The following is a 21,061-nucleotide window of genomic DNA, read 5'->3' on the forward strand; positions in this document are numbered from 1 at the left end:
GTTCAGCTACTGCTTGGCCTATTTCTTGGCATCTGGATCTGGAATGATGTTAAAGGCTGGATGTTGAATGATGGAACAAAGTGCTTTGCTGGAATCAGAAGAGTGAGTGAGTTCCCATGTGTTTTCAGCTGTCTCTATTTATCCTTTCAAATGAAATCACAGAAATGGGTGTATGGGCCGGCTTAACTAAACCTGCCTCTGTGGACTGGGATTGGATCAGAACTTCATCTGCGCCTTGCAACTGAGTGATTGGATCAAAGCCAGATGATGTCAAATTCATGGTTTGGCTTTTACAGCCCTTAGAAACCTCCCCTAGCCACTAGTATCAAAATCGAATTTTGTCCTAAATACATATTTTTACATTGGTAACTTCTACAAAAATCACACACAAAGATTCCATATTGTATGTAGTATCTGTTCATCAAAATCCCGCAGCTGTCAGATCTTGTTTCCCCTTTCTGCAGAATTTTGTCCATTTCACCATGAACACATTTTCCAAACTTTCTGCAAATTTCCACAAATATGTATGTTTACCATGGGGATGTGTGTGTAAAGTTTAACAATTCTAGCATTAATACAGTTCACATAAAACCACATGTATTGCCATTCCTGTCCAGAATATGTTACACAGTTCCACCACCTCTTGAAATGTAAAGCCAAAAATTAGACTAACAAATCTGTCCTTTTATATTTTTCACCACTTTGGATAACAAGTTATGAGTCTCTGAAAATTGTTCATTATTTATTCTTAGCAGCAAATGGTCCACCTTTTGTCTCTCCCTGGAGCTCAAGGAATAGCCCCCTACTTTGGGGAATTCCTTCAAGGAGCAGTTTATGACCTTTTCACATGTCCATATCCTGGCCTGACGGATCTGCCATTGTTCATTCCTTGGTTGTAGACAAAAGTCTGGCCTAACCCACATTTATCATGTGTCAGTGAGTTTCTGCTGAGAGGATTTCCCTCCCCTTGGGGAAACCAGTTTTTCCACTTTTTGCAGGCCCAGCCAGGCTAATTTATTCTTAATTTCTTGATTTAAAATCCAGCAGAAACGAAACTTGTTGCATCAAATGACATAGATAAATTACATTCTTAGCTTTACACCTGTGGAATTAAAAACAACTGAGATCTGTATTCCTTTTAGCACCAATCTTTTTATGTTTGCTAATCCGGCAGACGTTTAGTTTAGATAACTTTGAAGTTTCATCAGGAGAGCCCATCTGACAGGACTATCATTCACAGGTAGCGAAGTGTGCTGCACACAGATTTTGACAGGGGCTGTCATTCACAGGCAATCCAGTTTTTTCTGAGAAAATGTTTTGCTCTTCACATTTTAGGACTTTGTACATTCACAGTGCTTCATTAGATTAAATGAATTTTAGTGCTAAGCAAGATTTTGAGTGTTGAAACAGTATTATGTACAGGACTTTTGGAGTTTTCGCAGCAAAATAAATGTCATTTACAGGCATATTTTTGAGTTTCATTTGCAAAGCACTGCTTCTACCTCTGTACTCTATGCTTGCTTGGCATGGAGCCCACTGGCACTTGTTCTGCAGTGTGTGCTCTATTCCACCACACATGCACCATGGGTGGTAGGTTGTGCATCCATCTTTTTGTGTGTTGGAAAACGCGGTTTTGGAGGTTTTGGTGTGCACAAGAGTTTTGCCGCCATTGTTGCTATTTCTTGCACCATAAATAGCAGAGTGATGCTGCATAGTATAGCAGAGTGGGTCAATACATCCCACACCCTGACACATGGCATCACTGAATCATGCTGCCCCCATACTCTCTACTGGCAAAGGGGGGACAGGGTACCAGGGGGTCACAAGCAGTGGGTCGCAGCAGCAATGGAGGACAGTCATAAGCAGGGGTACTCATAAGCAGGGGTACTGGGACAAAGGAGGAGGGCAGTCAGAGGCAGGGAGTTCACAGGGACTAATGGAGAGCAGTCACAGTCAGGGTGGTCACAGCGACTAATGGGGCAGTCAGAGGCAAGGTGCACAGAGGTGAAGGGGAGAGCAGTCACACAGGCAGTGGAGTGCTAGGGGTGAAGGCAGTCAGTGCCTGGCCATGGGGTTAACAAAGGTCAGTTAGGGGGGAGCAGTAATGATCAGGCAAGTTGAATGACAGGCACACTTATATACACAAGATCTGTGTCTAATGAATATGTACTCAACCTCGCGACATACAGATGAAATATGGATACACTCTCAAGAGAAATATGCTGTACCCTGTAATATGGGCATCTAAGCGCTATCTGTGAGATATTGTTATTCGTTATGCCTCCGCTGGTCAGGGCTGAAGAAGTTTGCATATTGGAGCTAGCCACCTCTTTGAAGTGCATTATGAAATTGTGAGTTCTGTAATCTAGTTTATATGTTATTTTAGGGTGAATGGGTAGGATACTTCCACTGTTAGTTTGGGTTAATGGTGAGAGTTACAGTTAGCTAACTGCACTATAGCGATAGTACTGATGAATAAGAATGTCTTCATTGAACGTTTGAATAAGCTGTATGGTTACAATACCTATATCACAGCATTGAATGATATTGGCGTGTGAGTCCTAAACAATATGATCAGAACGGTTTATGGTCATTGCATCGAATTCTTGACATCTAATACCTTTCCATCTAAAACATCGAAAAAATTAGCATCAAATACATTTTTTTTTTTTGCCGGGTTAGTACCCCCACCAAATCCCCGTTTTTTAACCTTTAAAACTTGCCAAAATAAAAATTAACCCTTTACCACCCAAAAAAATGCATTCGAGGCATTTTTCTTTCGATGCAAATGCCTCGATGCAAATTCATTCGATGAAAAGGCATTAGATGCAAAGAACAGATACCGATCAAAACAAGTCACTACACTAAAAGGCACACGATAAAGAGGCCAGTTCTACAGAAAACACATTTATTGTGTCAACAATATTCAGGAATAGCTAAAGAATGGGGATCTGGGATCTAGCATGCTTCATACAGCAAGTACACAAGAGGGTTAATGGCTCTCGTACACAACAGTGTCTCTTTCACAGTAAAATCACATACCTCTGATGCTGACAGGCAACGTGTATCGGTCCATGGGACACGACTTGGACAACCTCTGACCCGACTGAATATTTATGGATTGAGCCATCATGATCCCAAACTTTTTCAACACCTCTGGGTTCAATGACCTCTTAATGTTGGCAAAAATATTTTTATTGAGGGGTTTTCAATACAGTGAAACATTCTGAAAGGGATAGACCTTCAACAAAAGTCAAAAGCCCAGTAAGGTATCCATTCGAAATGATGGCCTTCTTTACCTTGTACGATGACTGGTGATGCAATCATGACAAAGAGTAGCAGTGTACTTACTATTCCAAATCTTTTGCATATGCATTAACCATACTGAAGTGGGAGAATGGAAGACCAGGCTCCCGCCCTTCCCCTCTCGCGATTGGCCTAAAGGATCACGGCCCAGGCACCCGCCACGAGAAGAGTTTGCCCATCTACCAGACGACCAAATACCCTGGTACAGGAACATACGGATGTGTCCATCTGCCTGCCCAGCAGCCCGCCCTGTCCATGCCGACACCTGCGGCACGGATCAACTAGACTAAAACCTACACGTCGTTAGAGATGCCATGACGACCTAGCCAACGGTCAGCACACCTGTGCAAATATACACACCGGACACTCCCGCACCAATCTACACGAAGAATATACTCAGTGCTATGACGTAGGCGACAGACATACTCACGGACGTGCATCTTTATTATTTTCCACATAGGCTCTCAAAATGCAGAAACGCAAGACGCATCATGAACCCATCTAAAGAGCTTGCTTACGCTTCTCCTAAAACCAGGTGCCATAATGAGAAATATAACGAAGACACGATACTGGGGATAAGACAATATGATACTATAACCTAAAGCGCGTTGTGCACCAAACGGTTCCACCTATACACCAGGCCTAAGTAGGCCGCAAGCAAGAGCTTCCATGGACGTTAAAAGAACAAGAGTCAGGTTGCTGATCCTGCAGAATGAGCCCGGCGAAAGCAGACAGCCAAGGTCGCAATGTTGCAAACCCACATTCCGAAAGCAGACAATCAAGGGCACGATGTTGCAACCTCGCACGCCGCACACCAACGTCAAAGTCACACCTGCAAATTAAACCAGCCACACAGTGGAAAAACAATATTAATTGTGCAGAACTCTGCCTCAAACACGGTCCCACCTCACGTGACCAAGCCGAACCTGACAGGATGCCAAGGCCAGAAAAGGCGTCTGGATCCCTCGTTACAAGACACAGGCAGATACAATTAAAAGGCTCAATGGACATTTGCGACAGTGGGAGTAGTCGGCCTTCCAGCTTATGAATAAGTCCTCACATTGTCTGCAAGTACTCATAGTGAAACATTGTTGCAATACAGGTGCACCGAGAGCTGGGAACAGCGATGGTCCTAGACTGGGAGGCTCGCGAGCGCACCAACCAGAACATGGGGCTCTTATCACTGACGCCATTAACATTAACCAATCATCAGGGGTCTTCATGTAACAATTCTCATGTATCTAATTGTAGGGACAACCCAGATATATCACCTGACTAACCCTTGACCACTAACACTGTTCTCTATACGTATGCTATACTAACCCTACCACTCGAGCAACCAATTAAGAGTGGCGATAGGTTTTTTGCTAACTTTCCAAGGTGACGCAAGTAGCGCGTCATACTAAGGTAAAAAGGGCCTGCGAGCCCCACGATTGTGTGTGTGTCAGGACGGACGCGTACGATCCTTGACCCATCCCTGCCGTTTTTGTCTAATAAACAGCAGAGTCACCTTGCTTCTTGCGTGTGTCTCATACTCTATCTCTTTTGGGATATACGGGAGGAGTTGGGGCCTCCCTGCCCGGAGGTCTGCGGACGGCCCGGCCGACCCCGGCAGAATTTCCCCCCGACAAGTTGGAGGCACTGCTGAGATCTGTTTAAGATCCGCTTTTTTATTTTTACTTTTTCCAGGTACTCCCGTTGCGAGGAGGCCCGGCGGCGCGGCCCCCTCTGCCGTTGCCCCCTTCTGAGGACTACAGGACCATCGCGGAGCTGCGAGAAGACCGGACAGCGCAATCCGGATATTGGCCCTCGGGAGCCGGTTGAGAAGTATCCCGCCCGCGGTTGGCGAGTGTCCAGACGTGGTCCAGACGAGGGGAGGTGGCGAGCCGCTTGGAGGGGTGCACGCAGTCGAGCGGCCCCGCATCAAGAGAACTTGGTGAGCATGCCACGCACAACAAGCAATGTGAGATTGTGAGGGAGGGGGGAGGAATTAAATACGGGAGGTGGGAGGTGTTGCACAGGTGTGCGGCGAAGGTTCGGCAATTTAGTGTTGGCAATGAAATGAATGGTAGCCGAACGAGTGCGAGAGCAGTCGGCTACGTTACGCGAGGGGGGGGGCGGAGCACGAAAACATCACGTGCGGCCGCTCGTAGAAACTGATTGGCCTAGGTCGCGACTACGTGTAATGGTGGGTGTGTGTGGTTTCCTACGATTTGGCATTTATTGATCAATGAGTAGATGAGGATCCCTATTGTTCGAGCAAGAAACTCGATAGGTAGATGACGTTTCCCTGTAGGCGGTAGCTAGTTAGTTGCCAAATACGGAAGATAATTGGCTGGTTAAGCCCTCCTGTCGAGGGGCGTATCACACGCGAGGCGACGCAGTGTGCGCAGTCCAATTATATTATTGATTACCTTGTTCTAGGAGTGACAGGAAGACAGCTGTAAGGTTAACGGGGGTAGATTGCAAGTGTATTTTGAACTTAAAGAATATATGAAGAACTTACCAGTAGCTCGAAGAGATCGGTGACGTCACCAGTAGGGCTTTCATAGGATATCCCGAGCACAAGGCATCTTCGTTTTTGAGAGTGGTGGGGAAGGGAACTGTGGTAAGGGAGTGGAAACGGAGATAAACGGTAAATGAGTTGATCGGGGATAGGTGAAACGGGGGACGTGGCTGCGCACGGAGAACGCCGGCCACGGCAAGTGTAGAAGAAGGAGGAGGAGCAAATGAAAATAGGACGACTGTATAAGAACGTCACAAGGGGTACGCAGCCGCAGGGGGCTACGTGCGCCTCGGCCGCAGGGGGCCGTAAGGGTGTCGTGTAAAGGAAGAAAGACAGAAGAAAATATACAAATGTACAATACTATATTTTTATAATTTTCCTTAGCGGACTATCGCAAGTCCCCAAACTTACGGGGCCAGGTAACGATATAAGGCTGTATATTGTAAACTGCTAGTGAGATAACCACTACCAGATAGGGGAAGGGTAACAAGTGGAGCGCTACTATGTCATACGGGGCAGGATCGGGAGGGTGGGGGAACACCCTCACTACCCCACTACAACACATATGTACAACACTGCCACCCCATAGGGAGAAACTGATTAAGTATAGCATAGAATGGACCCAGGGGACGGATAACAAAATGATAACACCGTGGCCGCCTAATGGTAGCTTCGATCCATATGCCCAACATTCACTATTAAACCATCTGCACAATACATACAAAGGGAAGAAGTTGGCAAACCACGTGGAGGTGTTTAACTTATGGAGGATGTTCCAAGGGTCCCGACCAGGACAAAATGGAATGTTCACTGTGGGGGAAATACCGGAAGAAAAAGAGATTAAGGAGGAAGGAGAGGATGGGAAAAAGGGGAGTGAAGACCCAAAGAACACGGGGAACGGACGAGAGGGAGGAGAAAAGAATAATACATCAGATGACATAAAAAAGGAACCGAGCAACGAGATACCCCTAGCAAAGGGAGTGAAAACAGAGGCAGGGGGGTTGTACCCTTTAAGAGAATTAGGAGAAATAGAAAGAGGACAGTTAAGGGCGGCTGAGGGATACTCGAACCCGGCATACAGCCCCCCACCATATGTGGCTCATAGGAAGATGCCAGCAGGGGAGGGGAGGACTGGAGAAGAACAAACTGTGGAAATAGGAAATGATGAGTGGGTAGCTGCACAGATATTATTAAAATTACGAGGTTCATTAACAGGAGAAGAGAAGGAGGTAATAAAGAAAACAGACGAGGATAACACCAGGGAGAGTGAAATGAGGGGGGAAGAGCTGTTACGACAAAAGGAAGAGATTTTGGAGGAACGACTAGCAAAGTTAAGGGATGAGCAGAATGAATTGATCAAACAGCTCGAGAGTGAAGAGAGAGAGAGAGCGAGGAAAAGGAAAGAAGGTAAGAACGAATTGGAAAAAATAAGGGAACGAACTGAGGAGCAAAGGAGAGAAGCTGAAAGGGTAAAAGCAGCAGCAGAAAGGGTATCGAGAGTAGTGCTGCGAGAAAAGAAAAGGGAAGAAGAAGAAAAAGAAAGAGAAATGGCAATGTGGAAGAGGAGATTACTATCAGAAACGACTAAGAAATACGAAGAAGGGAGGGTGATAGAGAGTATAGCAGAAAGGGAAAGGGTGAAATGGGAAAGGAAGAAAGAGGATGAAAGAATATTGGAACAGATGAGTAGTGAAGTGATGGAGGAATTAAAAAGGAAAAGGGAGGAAAATAGTAGGGAGATGGAGGAGAGAAATGAAGGAGAAAGAGAAGATAGGAGAAGGGAGAGTGAAGTATGGGGGGATGTATATAGAGACACAGAAGTAGCAACAACATCAGCACAAAGGGGAGCGGTTGATAAAGGAGAAAAAGGAGAACTGGACCTAATAGACTTACAAACAGTAACAATCAAGGGGAAAAAGACCGAGTGGGGGGTGCCGTTTATGACTGACTTTTGTAGTGAGGAAGAAGAAGGAGTGGAGAAGGAAGGAAGAAACAGTGAAAGGGAAAGCCTAGATAAACTATACATCACCCGGACCAACACAGACTCACCATGGATCCGTAGGAGAAAGGATGAGCTGGAGAGAAGTGAGAAGGGAGAGCAAGGAATAGCGGAAAGACAGACACATGAGGCCGCACCGTCCCCATCACGCCCTCCCCCATCGCACCCTACATGCTCAACCACCTCACGCTCGTTACACACAATAAAACTCGCGCCCTTCACAGACGAACTGACACCCTATGCATGTCGGCTTAGGGACCTCCCTAGACGCAGGCAGGAAAGACGAATACACATGCCCACATTAAATACAGGAAATGATGGAAGAAGGGGAAAAGATGGAGAAGAAAGAGTTATGAGCAGGGGAAATACGGACGAAATTGACGATGTAGAAGAAAGGGAAGAGGAGGAAGGGTGTGAGGACTCGATATTATGGAACACAAAGGGTAAAACGAGACATAACTTAATGCCACTTCTGGAGAGAGGAGGGGTTAGACCACAGTATGTCCCTTGGAAGCATACAGACAAAGAAAATATAAAATGCAGGCTCCCATCATTAAGTGGAGGTGCGGGTAAGTGGATATATGAAATGGAAAAACACACCGCAGGACAGAAACTGGCAGTAGGAGATGTAAAGGGCCTTCTAATATCGATATTAGGGGATACAGCGGATGACATTTGGAAGAGAGCGGGATTCCCTGGGGTAACAATAACAAACACATCGCATGATGGGGCACCATTCGCAAACTGCAGACATGCACTATGGCAGGCACTGAGGGTACAGTACCCAGACACATCAGACATAGGAGCAATTACCTCCCGCAAGATGCGTGAGAACGAAGATCCTGTTGATTATATCCAGGAAATCCAAGAGAAGTGGCACATGGAAACTAGAGAGCAATGGGATAAAACACCAGCAATATTTTATCATATACTAGTACAAGGGCTCCCAAAAGGAGTTCAGAAACAACTAAAGATAGTAGTGGGAATGGAAGCAAAACCATAGCCAGAAATACAACTGACTATAGTGCATCATTGCAGGACATGGCAAGGAAAAATGAAACAAAAGGAAGAGGACAGGAAAACGGAAGAGGCTAAACTAGTACAGAAAAAGCTTACTAAATACACAATGGAAGGGGCACTAATAACTACGCCTACAACAATGACCCAAAGCCCCACACAAGTAGTGGCCGCACAAGATTCCTCCCAAATACCACCTTCACAGACTATAACACAACAGGTGCCGCCACTCCAACCATACACGACCAACATGGGAGGAGGACACCGAATGCCAGGAGCGGGGTATTATAATTATAACAGGGGGAGAGGAGGAATTATGAGAGGGAGAGGATACGGATATAACACCCAACAGCAGGTGGGAGGACTTAGAAATTCCTACCCCACAGGGCAACCAGTATACCAGGACAACACAGGGAGCTTTCCATGGCAGAGTAGGGAACCACTGGTGTGTTGGAGTTGTGGTTTATTAGGGCACATGTCACGCACGTGTAGAGTTAGACCAGGAACACCATCATGGAGTGAACAGGGACAACCAAGGCCCTCACAGGAACAGCAGGGCATACAGCAACAGCAGACGTTGCAACAGGGAAAGGAACAACAACAACTAATAACACAACAACAGCCACAGACATATTCACTGCCACAACAACAGGTAGCGATAACACAACAACCCCAAGCACAACAAACACAACTGGGTAGGGTGACGGTCGTGGGACACAACCCTTACACAGGAAATGGCCAATCGTTGTACCCTCAATAGGACAGCCCACAGACGGCCTTGGTGTGTCCCATCCTGTCAGTAACACCTAATAGTGCGGAGGAACCACGCATAGAGGTAACGATAGGTGACAAAAAATTATCATTCCTTGTTGACACCGGGGCGACCCGGTCTTGCATAAGGGAAGGTAAATTTAAGATGTCAGGCGAAGCCATGAACACCCAAGGATTCTCTGGGGCTAGAGGGTTGGTTCCCTTTACTGATAACATTCCCTTATCTATTGGAGATTATGACCTGTCAGTTCCACTTCTATATTATAGTGCCTCACCAGTAAATATACTGGGGAGAGACATAATGAACAGGTTGAATATGACGATCTCCTTTACTGAGGACGGCATAATTTGCTCTACTCCAGGGATTACCATGCTCACAGCACGACAGATTATGCAAGCATACTGCGGACAGACAGCGATTAGGGCGGAGCCAGTAGATGGCGAACTATTCCAGTACGGGACAGATATGGCATCTGCATGGATGCCAGGGATAGAAGGGAAAATATGGAGGAGGCCAGCAGCCTATCTGTTCAGACCAGAAACACCTGTTAATGAACCAGAAGGAAAGGTGGTTCCAGTGGACATTGAGAGCATTATTGCAACAGCTGATTACATTGCTGTACATGCCCAAGACAGAGAAGGAAGAGCATGAAGGGCAGTGATAGCACTAGCAGAAGGATGTAGGCTCACCCAGGTGTCAGATGAGGAGCTGTTCTCAGAAGAAAAGGAGGAAGGTGAAATGGTGTTTATGATGAGTGTGGAAATATGGCTAAGAGTGGCTTACAAACAAGTAGCACAGAAAATTGCAATGGCACTTGAGGCACCCGCATGCACCCCAGTCCCCTTCTTTAAGGAGGATATGTCAAAGGTACCCACATCATTGTGGACTACTAGCCCCTATGACGTGGGGTGCATAAAAAGTATAGGGGGAGTAAGGATAAAATTGAAAAAAGGTGCAACACTCCCCAGAGTGAAACAGTACCCACTATCAAAAGAGGCAGATGAGGGCATATATGAAACCATAACGGCCCTTATAAATAATGGCATATTGGTCCCCTCAGAATCACCATGTAACACGGCTGTATACCCAGTGCGCAAGGCTAAAGGGGGGTCTTGGCACTTCATACAGGATCTCAGGCCCTTGAACAACATAGTAGAAGCAGAATATCCCATAGCAGCAAACCCGGCCACAATATTGTGTGGCATTCCAGCAGAAGCATCACGATTTACAGTGATCGACCTTAAAAATGCTTTTTTCTCAATACCATTGCACCCAGACTCACAAGATCTGACAAGCTTCACTTACAGAAACACAAAGTGGAAGCACACCAGATTGCCACAAGGGTATTGCGAATCACCCTCAATTTTCAACAGAGTAATACAGATGGATTTGGGTAACATTGAAGTGGAAAGCACAGTGTTGCAGTATGTGGATGACATAATAATTTGCAGTACAAACGAAAGAACATGCAGAGAGGACTCCTTAAAGATGTTGACAATATTGGCTGAGAAAGATTACAAGGTAGACATGGAAAAACTACAGTACTGTCAAGAACAGGTACTTTACATTGGTCAGCTTGTATCCCAACATGGAAGAAAGATTGCACCACAAAGAGCACAGGCCATTTCAAACACTCCAATGCCACAAACAGTGAGGGAACTGCAGCAGTTCCTGGGGCTGTGCAACTACTGTAGAGCATGGGTATTTGATTACAGTTCGTACATAGGACCCCTGCTTGAGGCGTTAAGGGAAGCTAATAAAGGGGAGAAAAAGCTGGGGTGGACGATAGAAATGAAAGAGGCTTTTGATGAATTGAAAGATGCGATATCAACTGCTCCGGTACTGGCATCCCGAGACTATGAGCGACAATTTTTTATATTTTCACATTGCGACTCAGCAGTAATGAAAGCAGTGTTGGCTCAAAAAACAAGCATGGGCTACAAACCAGTAGCATTTTACAGTGGCCACTTGGATCCTGTGATGTTAGGTCATTTCCCTTGCGAACAAGGTCTCGCTGCAGCTGCTTTTGCGGTAGAAAAAGCATCAGCAATAACCATGGGGTGCCCAACTACACTGTTTGTGGAGCATGCACTATTTGCAATATTGAATAAACCTAAGTCCACCCTAACCACGCAGAGGGCATCAGGTTATGAGATCATCCTATCCAGAGCTGAACTATCAATTGTTAGATGTAGCACGGTCAACCCTGCAAGGTTCCTGGCAGAAGTACTTGAGGAAGGAGGTTATGCCCACGATTGTACGCAAATAACTGAAATGTACTCATGTACTAGAAAGGTTGAAGAAAACGCACTAGAGGGAGGTGAGCTGCTGTTTATTGATGGGTCATCAACTATCGACCAAAGGGATGGTATAAGGAGGACTGGGGCAGCAGTGGTAAAAATGATGGAGGTACCGGTGTGTGTGGCCATGAAATGTGTACAATTACCACAGCATTACTCCGCTCAAGCAGCGTAATTAGTTGCACTGATCTTGGCGTTGAAGGAAAGCTTTGACAAACGAGTGACCATATACTCCGACAGCGCGTATGTTACATCCACTGTCCACTCAGGGCTGTCGAAATGGAGAAGAAGAGGGTTTAGGAGAGCTGATGGCACTCCAGTGCAACATGCCCTCTTATTGGCTGAACTAATTGAAGTAATAAATGACCCCCAAGAATTAGCTTTAGTAAAATGCACCGCACACACCAATGGTGAAGACCACATCTCAAAAGGGAATGCAGCAGCAGACGCACATGCGAAGTATGCTGCATACTTTGGTGAGATATGGAGCTCCCCAGAGTCACAGAGAGGGAGAGGGAGGGGAATGGCTAAGGAGATGTTGATAAGAGAAGGGTACACCCATCTCCCAGCCACACAGATTATGGAGCTACAAGCGGCTGCACCAATGGCCGAAAAAGAAATATGGGTAAAAAGAGGATGCACAATGTCACCAACCGACGCACTATGGCGCCAGAGTGACACTGGAAAGGTTGTAATACCATTGGCACTTTTGAACACCGCCCTGAGCCAACTACATTATCCAGCCCACACAGGCAAGGAAGTAATTGCAGCACGAATTAGGGAAGACTGGTTCTGCCCCGAGTTAAATTCTCATGTGTCAAATTTTATCAGCAATTGTCTCACATGTCAACAGTTTACGGCCGGCCATACTCTAAAGGTGATAAGAGGTACTATACCCCGGCCAGAGGGACCTTTCCGGCATCTCCATATTGACTATGTTGATATGATCAACATATGTCAAGGAAATAGGTATATGATTGTAGTAGTATGCCCATTCTCGAGGTGGATTGAAGCAGGGCCCTGTTCACACCCAGATGCATTTAGAGCAGCTAAATTCCTAGTGAGGGAGGTCTTCCCCAGGTGGGGAGTGTGCGAGGTGTTAAGGTCAGACAATGGCCCACATTTCACAAACTAAATGTTCCAGCACATCACATCCTTGCTGAACATCAAGCATAAATTTGCATGTGCATACCACCCACAGGCCAACGGTGTATGTGAACGCCTGAATGGCCTATTAAAGGAGGCAATTGCAAAGATACAGCAAACAACAAAGAAGAGTTGGTTATATTGCCTTCCATTAGCCCTATTTGAGCTAAGGAATAGACCAGGGTCCGACCACCACCTCACCCCTCACGAGGTGGTTACCGGACGTCAAATGCGCCTTCCCCTAACACCAACATCAAGAGCATTTACCGACCACGAGAGTACTGCGAGTGTTCTTGGTGATGAAATGTACCAATATGTGTCTTCTTTGATTACTAGTGTAGTGTTTGTGTCTCAACAGCTCGAGAGCACGCGGGGCGGGTCTAACAGCAATCAACAAGAAGACGTGGATAAAGAATTGGAAAAGGAAAGACTGTGTAAAGTTGCTAAAGGTGACCACGTACTACTTCGCAATTTCAACAGGAAGTGGAACAGTCCACGATTCACTGGCCCCCATCTGGTAGAGGAGGTATCAACGAGAGCAGTAAAGCTACAGGACAAGCGTGCCTGGAACCACCTACACGATGTAAAGATCTACAAACTCCAGACCCGCCCCAGCGCCACCGACAGGTCCATTGGGAGAACAACAACAACATCACCAACGGAGGAAGAGAGTTCTACCACAGCTAACGGCCTAAGTGTTCCCATACCCTGTCACTCCCCAGATTCCCCAGAGACAATAACTGAAGAAGAAAGGGGTTATCCCCATACTGCCCACCCCATGGTCACACGCTCAAAGGGTAAAGATACTTCCGCCAGTTGAGCCCCAAACCCCCTGCCCATTGACCCCTACCCCCACTGCAGTAATAACTGAACTGAAGGACATTGTCATGCACACGTACACATGTAAACACGTGAATGCTCTCTTTTCTTTTCTCTCGCACATGCAGGAACTGCGTATTATTGTACTGCTAAGAAAATAGATGACTAACAAATTCACTGCCCAGGAGTAGATGGTACCCTCAGACGATAACTACCCAGAAGAATTGTCACACCAATTTGTATATGAAATAAAAAGGCCAACGTACCTGAAAAGAAGAAGGGTACGTGTCTACTACACAGCATTCCTCTTGGCCATAGAATATTCAATGCCCCACCTCCACCCATACTTGCCTGTCCTAAGAGATAGATCGCTTAGATTAGCGTGGGAACAGCTCTTCGCCTGGGCACTGAATGACTATTTGATAGGGAGAGCTTAAAAAACAATAACTAACATTTAATAACCAGCATATTGAGAATTTTCAGGCGGGCAACTTTAACGTCGCAAGAATACGCTGACGGACTGCAGCAAGGTAAGAGCAAAATGCCGGTGAAGTTAGCATTTGTAATAAAAATAATAGGGATTTTGATGATCACCGGGTTCTTGGCTGCCTCTGTATGGCAGTACAGCTACGCTATCAATCTTATTGCTGTACCCAAACCTAATACACCCCCACCCCCAGCTGCAACAGGTGTTACGTCAGGTGATACTAGTAAAATTGCACACAAGCAAAATAGAGTTCAACGCAGCACATACTCAGATAATAAAGGTATTGACAATTATATACAAGATTCAGCACACATCTCAAACAACATATGGTACCAACACATGACCCGCATCGGTAAGCAGACAACAGAAGACAGCTGCTACGTTTGCTCATTAATACCATACGCCATGAGCGCTTCTCGAACATTCGTTGCCACAGAAATAGATGAAAAGACAGCACGATGCATAATATACTTGGCACTGTTCCAAACGAAAGGAAGATTTCAAGGGACAGTGGTGCAACTGGTGTGGAAAACACGAGACACATATCCATATGAAAACAACTTCCTCAAGACTTATTTGAGTTACCACAAGAGCAGTTTACATGCTGAAGCATTCAGATACATAACAAGTGGTCCTGAAAAAGGGGAAACAAAGAAAGTAACACTGCAGTATTTACCATGTGATTGGTACGCCACTGAAGTTCCTGGTAAAACAGGATGTTGGGAGAGGCCACTGGTGACGATAACGGGGAAGGTGTACATGGACAACAATTGGGAGATAGGAGTGGTTGGCAGCAACATGGTAACAAAAGAAACTATTTCAACTATCGATGCACACAACCACAGATGTTGGACGACTTGGATCAAGTACGTACCCATGCTCACGTGGATAGAGAAGGATGAAGACCCAATAACAATACTGCCGCTGACTGCGCCTAAGGTATGCTACCAACATAAAGGAGAGGTGGACGTAGGATACAACACCAACTGTGCAAGCGTGATGGAGTTACCTGAGGGGGGAGCAGGAACAGCAGTGATAATGGACCATTACTGGGCCTGTGGAGAAAAGGCATACCGCACACTGCCCCCTCTGTGGAATGGTGTATGCACGATGGTGCACGTCAATGTACCATCACTAGTGGTACCCCAGAAACATGTGAATGTGGCGAACTTCCCCAAAATGGATGAAGGGGACAAGAGGAAGAAGAGATCTGCACAACCTCAGAAGGGGCCAGGGAACAGGAACAACGGCAATAATACTGTCCTAAATAGAAGGAAAAGACAAGGAGAACCTCTGACAGGAAATTACCTATGGGGAAGGTCGGAAACGGCACTCACTTCAATTCCGCCAGAACACAGACTATTCAGCAGAGCAGCAATGTTCTTCTCCTCAATAATCCATCCGGGACTGCAGGCTTACGCAAACGCAAAATGGCTCCAGATAACTAGATGGGAACTAATGATGACCATCAATTCTACAGTAAATGGATTTAACGCAATAAAAAGGAGCTGCGAGCTATAAGGATGGTAGCACTTCAGAACAGATATGTATTGGACCTCCTCACAGCCATGGAAGGAGGAGTCTGCGCAAAGATAGGACAATCATGCTGCACGTTCATTCCTGCCAACGATGCTGACAATGGTACACTGACAGAAGCAGTTTCACAATTGGCCCAGATGCACTCCAAAATGATGGATGAAAGTAAAGGTGTGAAAAAGGATGAGAGCTGGTTTTCAATATTATGGTCATGGATGCCATCTTGGCTGTCAGATGGACTGAAAATTATAGTTGGTTGTACTATTTTGGCTGGAGCTACACTGATCATAATAAGATTTTGGAAGGCCCGGAAGGCACGCACCACAGACGAGTTGCTTGAAATGGCCGGTATGCACCCCTTGATGCCAGCAGATGACGGCCAACACACAGGCACAATCAGACAAGAGAGAGAGACGTTGCGCAACCAGATCATCACCAACCACCTGGACCCACCATCTGTGAAGATCGAGAACCCAAGAAACCCCAGGAGCTACATAGGGAAATGGGTATACTGTACTCCTGGAGGAACCTGTGAATATATGTATTGGTCATTTGAAGATCATGTTAACCACTATGGACATTTAGGAGGAATAACTAAGATATGGAGAGTAAGAGGAGATAACGAAAAGGATATGTTTGTGGTCGACAAGTCGACCAGAGGGGGGACTGAAGTGGGAGAATGGAAGACCAGGCTCCCGCCCTTCCCCTCTCGCGCTTGGCCTAAAGGATCACGGCCCAGGCACCCGCCACGAGAAGAGTTTGCCCATCTACCAGACGACCAAATACCCTGGTACAGGAACATACAGATGTGTCCATCTGCCTGCCCAGCAGCCCGCCCTGTCCATGCCGACACCTGCGGCACGGATCAACTAGACTAAAACCTACACGTCGTTAGAGATGCCATGACGACCTAGCCAACGGTCAGCACACCTGTGCAAATATACACACCGGACACTCCCGCACCAATCTACACGAAGAATATACTCAGTGCTATGACGTAGGCGACAGACATACTCACAGACGTGCATCTTTATTATTTTCCACATAGGCTCTCAAAATGCAGAAACGCAAGACGCATCATGAACCCATCTAAAGAGCTTGCTTACGCTTCTCCTAAAACCAGGTGCCATAATGAGAAATATAACGAAGACACGATACTGGGGATAAGACAATATGATACTATAACCTAAAGCGCCTGTGCACCAAACGGTTCCACCTATACACCAGGCCTAAGTAGGCCGCAAGCAAGAGCTTCCATGGACGTTAAAAGAACAAGAGTCAGGTTGCTGATCCTGCAGAATGAGCCCGGCGAAAGCAGACAGCCAAGGTCGCAATGTTGCAAACCCACATTCCGAAAGCAGACAATCAAGGGCACGATGTTGCAACCTCGCACGCCGCACACCAACGTCAAAGTCACACCTGCAAATTAAACCAGCCACACAGTGGAAAAACAATATTAATTGTGCAGAACTGTGCCTCAAACACGGTCCCACCTCACGTGACCAAGCCGAACCTGACAGGATGCCAAGGCCAGAAAAGGCGTCTGGATCCCTCGTTACAAGACACAGGCAGATACAATTAAAAGGCTCAATGGACATTTGCGACAGTGGGAGTAGTCGGCCTTCCAGCTTATGAATAAGTCCTCACATTGTCTGCACGTACTCATAGTGAAACATTGTTGCAATACAGGTGCACCGAGAGCTGGGAACAGCGATGGTCCCAGACTGGGAGGCTCGCGAGCGCACCAACCAGAACATGGGGCTCTTATCACTGACGCCATTAACATTAACCAATCATCAGGGGTCTTCATGTAACAATTCTCATGTATCTAATTGTAGGGACAACCCAGATATATCACCTGACTAACCCTTGACCACTAACACTGTTCTCTATACGTATGCTATACTAACCCTACCACTCGAGCAACCAATTAAGAGTGGCGATAGGTTTTTTGCTAACTTTCCAAGGTGACGCAAGTAGCGCGTCATACTAAGGTAAAAAGGGCCTGCGAGCCCCACGATTGTGTGTGTGTCAGGACGGACGCGTACGATCCTTGACCCATCCCTGCCGTTTTTGTCTAATAAACAGCAGAGTCACCTTGCTTCTTGCGTGTGTCTCATACTCTATCTCTTTTGGGATATACGGGAGGAGTTGGGGCCTCCCTGCCCGGAGGTCTGCGGACGGCCCGGCCGACCCCGGCAGAATTTCCCCCCGACAATACTTATTCCCGAAAAGTATACATAGTGCTCCTATAAATGCACATGTTCATTGTGCAGTGAGAGAATTCCATGAATAAAAGGGGCAGTACAGATGGACAAGTGCTCATGGGAGCCCAAGTTGGGAGGCCACTAGCTAAGTGCTAGGGCAGAGGAGTACCATGGGTGGGGTAGATCTTAACCATAATGTCCCTTTAACAAAGTTTTGTCTGTCAATTCAAAAAGTTTTTATAATTGTAATTGTAACTGTTTATTTGTAAAGCACAAGTGAAGTGCCACAAAGCGCTTCAAGGCAGGAAAGGAACAAGGGGATAGCGTCGTCATTCTTAGGCCTTGAATGATCTAACAGCAATAACTAGCATAATAGGACAGGGCATTTCTACAAGTATAAGTGCGTGGCAAAGAGTGGGGGAGTAGTGGGTGGGGGGACATGCAAAACAAAAAGGTTCATCATCCATGCGCCTATGCATGCAGGCACAGCCAGCTAGGGAGTGGGGATAGAGGAGGACATGACAAATAAACATGTTAAGCCTGATACATTCAAGGTTGTGCAAGTGCGCAGACAGAAGTGCGAGGGAGGGGGACAGTGCGCCCAGTCTAACAGGATCCAGGGTTAAGTGCAGAGTGCGTGCCACTCTCATAGAACGTATTCCGAGTGCAGTAATGCAAGGTGGAGTGCGGAGGCCCGGAGGCAAGTGCAGGACTGACGGGGGAGCCTAGACTTGTGAGGCTCTGGAGGTGCACCAAGCGACCAGTCAGCTGACTGAACAGTTTGGGGATGAGAACGAAGGAGAGAAGTAGGAGAGAAGAGAAAGGAGGTTAGCAAAGGAGAGAGAAAGAGAAGGAGGACAAGAAGAGGAATGTCTTGAGGAGTTTCAGGAACTTGAGGAGGTCTGGCTCAAGATGGAGATAGGCAGGCAGGTTGTTCCAGAGGAAGGCACCAGCAGAGGATAAAGATCTATCCACATATCTCTGTTTGGATAAACGTCTCACCCGTAGAAAGTTGGAGGAAGCCGAGAGGAGGTGCTCTGGAAGGAGATTATTTAGGAATAGAGTGTTCTAGATAGTAGGGGCCCCGACCCCAGAAAGCCTTGTGGACTATGCAACAGGACCTGAACTTGATACTTACAGCCACACGGAGCAAGTAGAGGGATTTCAGTGCTGGAGAGATGCGGACCCTGGGCTTGAGGCCAAGGCTAAGTCTTGTGGTTCTGTTCTGGATAGGTTGAAGAGGTCAAAGAGTAGAGGTAGGAATATTGGGAAATGGACTGTTTCAGTAGTCTAGTCTAGAGGGCTCTGGAGACAGTGAGCCTCTGGGGTAAGGTGAGAAAAGGTAGAATACCTCTGAGGAGGTGCAGCTGGTAGTGAGACTTTTTGGACATGTCCGAGATGTGAGAAGAGAAGGAGAGAGTAGAGTCGAAGATGATCCCCAGGTTTTTGCCTTACTAGTGGGTGAGGGTACAGGACCAACGGTGTTCAGCCAGAGTGAAAGTGGGAAAACACGAGCAGGGGTCCCAATGAGGATGATCTCTGTCTTACTGGCATTAAGGCAGAGATCATTTGCAGCACACCAGGACTGAATTGCGGAAAGACAGTCCGGGATGAGCGAGAAGGATGAAAAGGCAGAGGGTAGCCTGAAAGAGAGTTGTGTGTCATCTGCATAACACTGAAAGTTGGAGGTGAAAGCAGAGATCATGTGGGCCAAAGGGGCCATGTAGACATTGAAAAACCATGGGGATCAATTAGATTCCTCGAGGACACCACAAGTAGAGAGAGTGAGAGCGGAGCGATAGCGGAGAGAAATGAACCAACTTCTACCTGGGAAGGAAGGTCCGAGAGAAAGGATGCTAGCCACGCCAGGGCTTGATCAGTTATGCCCAGGGTCTAAGTGAAAATGTTTCAAAATGAAAATGTTTCTAAATGTCAAATCACTGTATATAAGTTATTAATAATTCCTCTTTTAGCATTAATTAAACAACTATAAACCTCCTTTAACAAACATATATTTTGTAACACATACTTATGTGTATCATTATCAGCAGCGCATGCTGGGTATGTAAGTAATTGTTCAATAGGTCATGAGGCTTCACCTGATGACCACGTGGGCACCTGGCTTGGCATCCTCAGTAATTATCTGCTGATTAGCATTGTCTCAGAGTGTATGCAGCGGTGGTCAGCGCAATCTGTTGATGCAATCCTGTGCAGCACTTCGAGCTTTAGCAATGTGCAGAATTTTAGCAACAGGCAAAAAGAAATCCCGTTCAAACCTATCCCGATTTTGAAAAACGTTACCAGATAGCTATTCGCTGGTGGCCATGCCCACTTTAACCCTATTTCCAGTCAACCCTATTTGAGTCATGACTCGTACAATCTGGTCACTGCCCATGGCCACAGACTATACCTTAGCCACCAAAAGCATATCACTATTTTTTGTACCTACTTTATCACACTTTTCAAAAAATAAAACACGGGCCAAATTTGCATAACCATGCTTTCAGGTCCTTGCCAATGCTCCTTGCACAATTTTGCTGCAAATCCGTCCATGTTTTATTTTTTTAAGAGTGTCAAAATGTGCGTACATAAAATAGACAAATGTCTTAGCTCCCACTTCACAAAATCCATTCAGACTTTGCACAAATATTCAAGGTTGGGTCTATAAACTTTCTAAAATCTTTTTTTCTCATTCGGCAAACAGCAACAAAGTTATAAGCCATGTAAAAATGTTCAAACCTCGCCTCTAATTTAGCTCCCTCTCCACAAATTCCAACCAGACTTTGCGAAATCATTAACATCTGGGTCTTAAATCTTTTTTGCAAACGTTTGTGCAGATGTGTGAAATGACATCAGATTTATAAGCCTTTCAAATATTTTGCGACACCCCATCTAATTTTGTTCCCTATTGGCAAAATAGTACCAAACTTTGCAAAACCATTCTAGATCAGATCTAGAATGATATC

The sequence above is a fragment of the Ambystoma mexicanum genome, chromosome 6p (assembly GCF_040938575.1).
Source record: "Ambystoma mexicanum isolate Mex_15411 chromosome 6p, UKY_AmexF1_1, whole genome shotgun sequence".
NCBI classification, from domain to species: Eukaryota; Metazoa; Chordata; class Amphibia; order Caudata; family Ambystomatidae; genus Ambystoma; species Ambystoma mexicanum.